The sequence below is a fragment of the Asparagus officinalis genome, chromosome 9, assembly GCF_001876935.1.
Source record: "Asparagus officinalis chromosome 9, Aspof.V1, whole genome shotgun sequence".
Taxonomy (NCBI): Eukaryota; Viridiplantae; Streptophyta; class Magnoliopsida; order Asparagales; family Asparagaceae; genus Asparagus; species Asparagus officinalis.
The window spans coordinates 44,899,030-44,906,521 of NC_033802.1; the positions used below are offsets into that span (position 1 = coordinate 44,899,030).

Here is a 7,492-nt window from a genome sequence, read left to right on the forward strand (position 1 = left end):
CCCCCCCTCCCTCCCAAAGAAAAAACCTATTTTTTTCTCTCTGCATCTCCATTCAAAACCCTATTACCAAGATAGAGTTTAGGTCATGATCTTTGCCGCTAAAGCACTAGACCGGAGCTAGTGCTCTCTATCTAACCTCCATTGATGATGATTTGTGTTATGAGAGCATTTTTTTTCACCAGTTAATTCTAATTTTTTTTTATCTTATTATGAATACACATTAGGATTTGGGGATTTTGATGGACTCTTATGTGAACGTCAGCAGGCGGTTTCAAAGCATGTGGGGGCCACACGAGTAGCGTCTCGTGATAGACCAGGCTAAGTCCACCCGATACCACTTGCAACTATATATAGCCTTTAATTGGTCATCTAGGTTTTTTAGCGAAGGAGATTTTGTTTTTTTTTGTTTTGCGGCTGCTGGAAAAATCGCGACCCGACAGAGGAGAGCAGAGGAGAAAAATTGGCTGTCTCTTCTAGGGTTTCGTGCAAGGGTGTGTTTTGGCAGCTGTCTTTTGAGAGAGATATTTGTGTGAGGGATTTGAGAGCTTGGTTGAGGGTTTAAGTTGTGTGATTGTAAATCCTAGTTGTATTCTCTCCCTCTAAAAGTAGATCTCCCCACTCCTTCCCCCGTGGACGTAGGCAATTTGCCGAGCCATGTAAAATTGATTGTCTCACTTTTGTGTGATTTGTAATAGCTTATTTAGGTTCCCTCGACAGGTCAGCCCTAGAACTGATGAGAGGAATGGCTGATATCCCACTTTGTTGAGATATTTTGCTTAAGGTTCTTGTTTCCTTTGTGAAACAAGATTTCATATTGTGACCTGACTCTCTTGTTGTACTGCCGAAGTGTTGCCGAAATTTTTGCTGCGCGCAACAAGTGGTATCAGAGTCCAGATTTCAGATCTAGGTGTTTGGAATTAGGTGGAGGAAGATTCTTATGTGAAACTTAGTTCTTGGAGTTCTAGGCTTCGGTGGAGATAGCATTAGGAGTTGTCGTTGGAGATTTTGCTTTTCTCGTGTGAACAAGAGATCTATTTGGAATCCGATCTAGGGTTTAGTTGGGTAATTTTAAATTTCTATCAAAGTTTGATTCTTTTTCTATAACTTGGAGTTAGTTTGCAATGGGAGAAGAAGGTGAAAGCAGCAAGTCGATGGCGAGTACAGTTCAAGTTGGTTTTCAGAACACCAAAATTAGTGTGGTAAAATATGACGGTAAAATCAACTTTGGTTTGTGGATGAGCGACGTACATGATGCGCTCAATGCTCAGAACTTAGAGGAGACCATCATGGTCCACGAGAGATCACCAAAATATAAAGAGGCGATATGAGAAAGGATGAATAGGAACGCTTGTGGGGTGATCAGGTCCTGTTTGGAACAGAAGCTGAAGTATGATGTGATTGGGGTGACGTTTGCAATGAAGATTTGGGAAATTCTCAACAATAAGTACCTTACGAAGAGTGTTGAGAACCGGTTGCACTTGCTGCGCGGGTTATTCAGATTTCAGATGTCCAGAGGCACATCGCTTGCGGCTCATGTGAACAACTATACGAAGTTGTTGTCGGACTTGGCGAATGTTGATGAGAAGATATCAGATGAGTACAAGGCTATTATCTTATTGGGCTCCTTACCGAATGAGGAGTATGACACCTTTGTGTTCACTTTGTTGAACAGGAGATCTTCTATCAGCTATAGTGAAGTTACTAATGCATTGATGAATTATGATTTGAGGAGGAAGGACAAGGAGACTCCCGTGCTAGTACTTCAGGCAAGGCCTTGTCGACGAGATGTAGAAGCCCATATCCGAAAGGGGGTAATAGAGGGAGGTCAAAGTCAAGAGGTCATCACCAACTTGGAAAGAACAAATGCGTATTCTGCAAGGAGCAGGGACATCGCTTGCGGCTCATGTGAACAACTATACGAAGTTGTTGTCGGACTTGACGAATGTTGATGAGAAGATATCAGATGAGTACAAGGCTATTATCTCATTGGGCTCCTTACCGGATGAGGAGTATGACACCTTTGTGCTCACTTTGTTAAACGGAAGATCTTCTATTAGCTATAGTGAAGTTACTAATGCATTGATGAATTATGACTTGAGGAGGAAGGACAAGGAGACTTCCTATGCTAGTACTTCAGGCGAGGCCATGTCGATGAGAGGTAGAAGCCCATATCCGAAGGGTGGTAATAGAGGGAGGTCAAAGTTAAGAGGTCGTCACCAGCTTGGAAAGAACCAATGCGCATTCTGCAAGGAGCAGGGATATTAGAAAAGAGATTGTCCAAAGATCAAAGAGAATGAGAATAGAAAGAAAAAGGGCTTGAAGGCCAATGAGGTGAACGTTGCGAAAGACGATGATTCCGATGATTCGAGCTTTTCTCTATTGATTACTGGTGAACGTTGCGAAAGACGATGATTCCGATGATTCGAGCTTTTCTCTATTGATTACTCCGGAGGTGAACCACTTGGATGCATCAAGACGATGATTCCGATGATTCGAGCTTTTCTCTATTGATTACTCCGGAGGTGAACCACTTGGATGCATCAAATTGGATGCTTGATTCCCACGCTACCTATCATGTGACCCCTAGGCGAGATTGGTTTACATCGTTCAAGAGACTCAATGGGGGTGTTGTTGTCATGGGAAATGATCAATCCTGTGGCATTTGTGGGATAGGTACCGTACGGATTCGGATGCACGATGGAGTAGTCTGTGAATTAAAGAAGGTGAGATTTGTTCCTCAGCTGAAGAAAAATCTTATCTCAGTTGGAGCTTTGGAGGCAAAAGGATTCAATGTGACCTTTGAAGACGCTATAGCAAAGGTTACTAAGGGATCTTTGATGGTGATGAAGGGAGTCCGCAGTTGAAACTTGTATTATCTAAAGAGGAGCACCGAGATTGGCCAGGTCACTTCGGCTATTTTAAAGGCGGACATGAGTAGGCTTTGACATTATAGGTTAGGGCACACAGGCGAGAAATCACTGCAGGCGCTGTGCAAGCATGGGCTATTGAAGAGAGCCAAGAGTGGTAAAGTAGAATTCTATGAGCACTATGTTCTTAGCAAGAAGATGAAGGTGAAGTTTGGGATGGCCATTCATAGGATGATGGGCATCTTGGACTACGTCTACACAGACGTTTGGGGTCCCACAAAGACTGCATCACTTGGTGGTCACCATTGGTTCGTCACGTTTGTTGATGACTATTCTAGGCGATGTTGGGTGTACACCATGGCAAAGAAGAGTAAAGTCCTAGATATATTCGTGGAGTGGAAGAAGAGATTAGAACTGAAAGAAGAGTAAAGTCCTAGATATATTCGTGGAGTGGAAGAAGAGATTAGAACTGCAGACTGGGAGAAAGATCAAGACGTTGTGGAGTGGAAGAAGAGATTAGAACTGCAGACTGGGAGAAAGATCAAGACGTTGCGATCCAACAACGGTGGTGAACATACTTCAGACCCCTTTCTGCAGCTATGTCGAGACGAGGGCATAGAGAGGCACTATATGGTTAGTCATATACCACAGCAGAATGGGGGGAGCAGAGAGGTTAAATCGGTCTTTGCTGGAGAAGATCCGATTTTTATTGTCACAGAATGATTTGGAGAAGATCTTTTGGGCTGAGGCACTTACATATACGAGCCACCTTATTAATAGGCTACATTCATCTTCGATTGAGGGGAAGACCCCTATGGAAATATGGTCGGGAGAGCCAGCACACGATTATGACCAGCTTAAGGTATTTGGGTGCCTTGCATTTTATCATGTGAGAACAGATAAATTGGAACCTCGAGCTAGGAAGACCATATTTGTAGGATTCAAGTGTGGTGTTAAGGGATACAGGCTATGGGATCCAGTTGATAGGAAGATTGTGCTGAGTAGAGACGTCACGTTTGATGAGGCTTCTATCTTGAAGCTTCCCAGCTCTTATCAGGTGGAGAGTGACCCGATGGAGGAGATATCGCAGGTGGTGGAGATCGATGCAGCTCCACATTGTCCAGATGGTACAGTATCCATTAGAGTGTCGACTGAGGTGACGCTCAGGTTTAGGATTCTATTATGATTCGAAAACAGATGAGAGACATACGGATACCAACATGGTATGCTGACACAGTTGCGTATGCACTTCCGGTGGAGAGTATCGATGAGATTGTGCCTACTACATTCAGAGAGGCCGAGCAAAGTTCGGAGGCTGATTCGTGGTAGGTAGCTATACAGGAGGAGATGGAGTCTCTTCATAAGAACGATACATGAGAGCTGGTTGAGCTTCTAAAGGGACGGAAGGCAATTGGTTGCAAGTGGGTATACACAAAGAAGGAGGGCATTGAGGGCACTCCATTAAGGTTCAAAGCTAGGTTGGTTGTGAAGGGCTATGCACAGGAGGAAGGAATAGATTATAATAAGGTTTTCTCTCTAATGGTGAAGCACTCTTCAATTCGAATTTTGCTAGATTTGGTGTCACAGTATGGTTTGGAGTTAGATAAGTTAGATATGAAGACGACATTTCTTCATGGTGACCTTGATGAAGAAATATATATGACTCAGCAATTGGGATTCCAAGCTACAGGGAAGGAAAAATTAGTTTGCAGATTAAAGAAATCTCTATACGGTTTGAAGTAGTCTCCTCGACAGTGGTATAGGCGATTCGATGGTTTTATGATTTGTTATTCGTACACTCGGAGCCAGTTAGATCCTTACGTATATTTTCGCAAGTTGAAAGGAGGTGCGTACATCTATTTGTTACTTTATGTCGATGACATGTTGGTTGCATGTATTTTCAGATCTGCTATAGATGAGTTGAAGGCACAACTCTCAAAGGAGTTTGAGATGAAGGATTTGGGTGAGGCGAAGTGCATTTTAGAGATGAAGATCGGTATAGATAAGAAGAAGGGTAGAATTTGTTTAACACATGTAGCTTATTTGAAGAAGATTCTACAGCGATTTCATGTTAGCATGGATACAAAGCCAGTTAGTGTACCACTGGTAGCCCATTTGAAGCTTTCAGATGACCTTTCACCGAAGTCAGTTGAAGATCGAGAGTTGATGTCGAAGACTCTATATGCGAGCGTGATTGGAAGCTTGATGTATGCGATGGTATGTACGAGACCGGATTTATCACAGGCGATGAGCATGATTTCGAGATACATGCACGATCTTGGAGTGGGTCATTGGGACACCGTGAGATGGATTTTGAGGTACATTCGAGGTACATTCAATGTTGGTTTAGTTTATGAACGGGACACTACAGGTGGGCAGCTATGCATTGGTTATGTTGATTCGGATTATGTCGGGGATTTGGATAAACGCTGGTCTACAACGGGGTATGTGTTCACTTTGACCCGTGCGTCGGTGTGTTGGAGATGCACCTTACAATCTAGGGTGGTTTTGTCTACGATGGAGGCAGAGTATATGAAAGTTACGGAGGCTGTGAAGGAGGCTATTTGGCTTCGAGGACTTTTAGAGGAACTTGGTATATCGCAGCAGTCCGTCACCATTCATTGTGATAGCATGAGTGCTATCTATTTGGTAAAAAATCAGGTTTTTCATGTGAGGACGAAGCACATTGACGTTCGTTATCACTTTGTTTGGGATGTTCTTCAAGATGGCGATGTGAAGATTGTGAAAGTCCATACGAAGGATAATCCGGTGGATATGCTCACTAAGGTGGTTCAGAGCAACAAGTTTGATCATTATCGAAACTTGTTGCAAATTCGTGATTGTTGAAGTCGTTGAGGCCATTTGAATGAACTACGGACGACTTGATTCCTTGGGCAAGAGGATACGTAGGCAGTCATTTATGATGCAGCCGATTTGAGAGTAGATATCGACGTTTGGAGTTTGTTCGCATTCTCATTTGGGTTCTCGACTTGTTATGGATTGAGTCCGTTGTCGTGAATTAACTTCACGACATACTGGACATAACAAGTGGGACATTTGGTTGCTTTGGCATCGGCTCAGTTTTGAAAAAACTTCGCCGATGTGGAGAATTGTGAACATCAGCAGGCGGTTTCAAAGCGTGTGGGGGCCACACGAGTAGTGTCTCGTGACAGACCAGGCTAAGCCCACCCGATACCACTTGTAGCTATATATAGCCTTTAATTGGTCATCTAGGTTTTTTAGCGAAGGATATTTTGTTCTTTTTTTGTTTTGCGGCTGCTGGAAAAATCGCGACCTGACAGAGGAGAGCAGAGGAGAAAAATTGGCTGTCTCTTCTAGGGTTTCGTGCAAGGGCGTGTTTTGGCGGCTGTCTTTTGAGAGAGATATTTGTGTGACGGATTTGAGAGCTTGGTTGAGGGTTTAAGTTGTGTGATTGTAAACCGAGTTGTATTCTCTCCCTCTAATAGTAGATCTCCCCCCTCCTTGCCCCGTGGACGTAGGCAATTTGTCGAACCACATAAAATTAGTTGTCTCGCTTTTGTGTGATTTGTAATAGCTTATTTAGGTTCCCTCGACAGGTCAATCCTAGAACTGATGAGAGGAAGAGATGATATCCCACTTTGTTGAGATATTTTGCTTAAGGTTCTTGTTTTCTTTATGAAACAAGATTTCCTATTATGACCTGACTCTCTTGTTGTGCTGCCGAAGTATTGCCGAAATTTTCGTTGCGCGTAACATCTTAACTAATTACTTAACAATTCTAATAATGCTTATGGCTAATGGTGGTGAACGATTGCCAATACAGATAAATTTTGAGGAATTCTCTTTAATGGAGCAAGGAGAGCTTTTCTCATCTCAAAGGACTAACCTTTTCTTTAATTTAACTTTTCATTTTATTGTGATTTTAGTTGATTGATTTTTCATCGATGTTATTAGGTGAAGCATGAAACTTTGTGGATTTTTTATGATATCCATTTGGTCGACTAGTATATCAAAAAGTTGATGTATTATACACAATTTTAATGTATTACTTTTATAAAATTATGATAGGGAAGTTTTAAAATTTAGTACTACTGCTATCTATTTGTGCCAGTTTGATACACTTGTGGCATTACTCCACATAACAAATTGAACTTTCGTAGTACCTAACTTTGTGAATATGATACACGTCACTAGTACAAAACTGGTCTGTCCAAACGGTTATTTGAACCGTTTGGACAAGTCAAAATAGCCCAAACGGTTGCACCCGTTTGGACTAATATTTCCCAAACGGTTAAAACTGTTTGGGTGATTAAAAGTTCCCAAACGGAGCTCCCAAACGGTTTAAACTGTTTGGAATATTTTACCCCAAACGGGTTCAACCGTTTGGGAACTATATTAGGGTTTTAAAATAATAATTTTACAATTAATGATTTTCTCCCCAACTTTTTCACAGTGGCGCCCAAAATTTTCACCCAGAAAACCAGCGGCGCCAAAAATTCATCCGAAAATTAATTTTCACCGCTCCCCAAATTAATTTTCACCGCTATATGTTCTCCCCAGCCTCTCAAATCCGCCTCCACCTCTCAAAACCAGCGGCGCCAAAAATCGATCTTCGCCTCCGCCTCAACTTTGCCGGCCAACGG

At 42.5% G+C, this 7,492-nt stretch overlaps 1 protein-coding gene across 1 annotated transcript in view; it reads right to left on the minus strand.

Moving 5' to 3' along the window:
• Positions 1-7,492, minus strand: part of LOC109824594 (high-affinity nitrate transporter-activating protein 2.1-like) — a 26,307-nt gene that overhangs the window by 1,095 nt on the left and 17,720 nt on the right. The window lies entirely within an intron of this gene.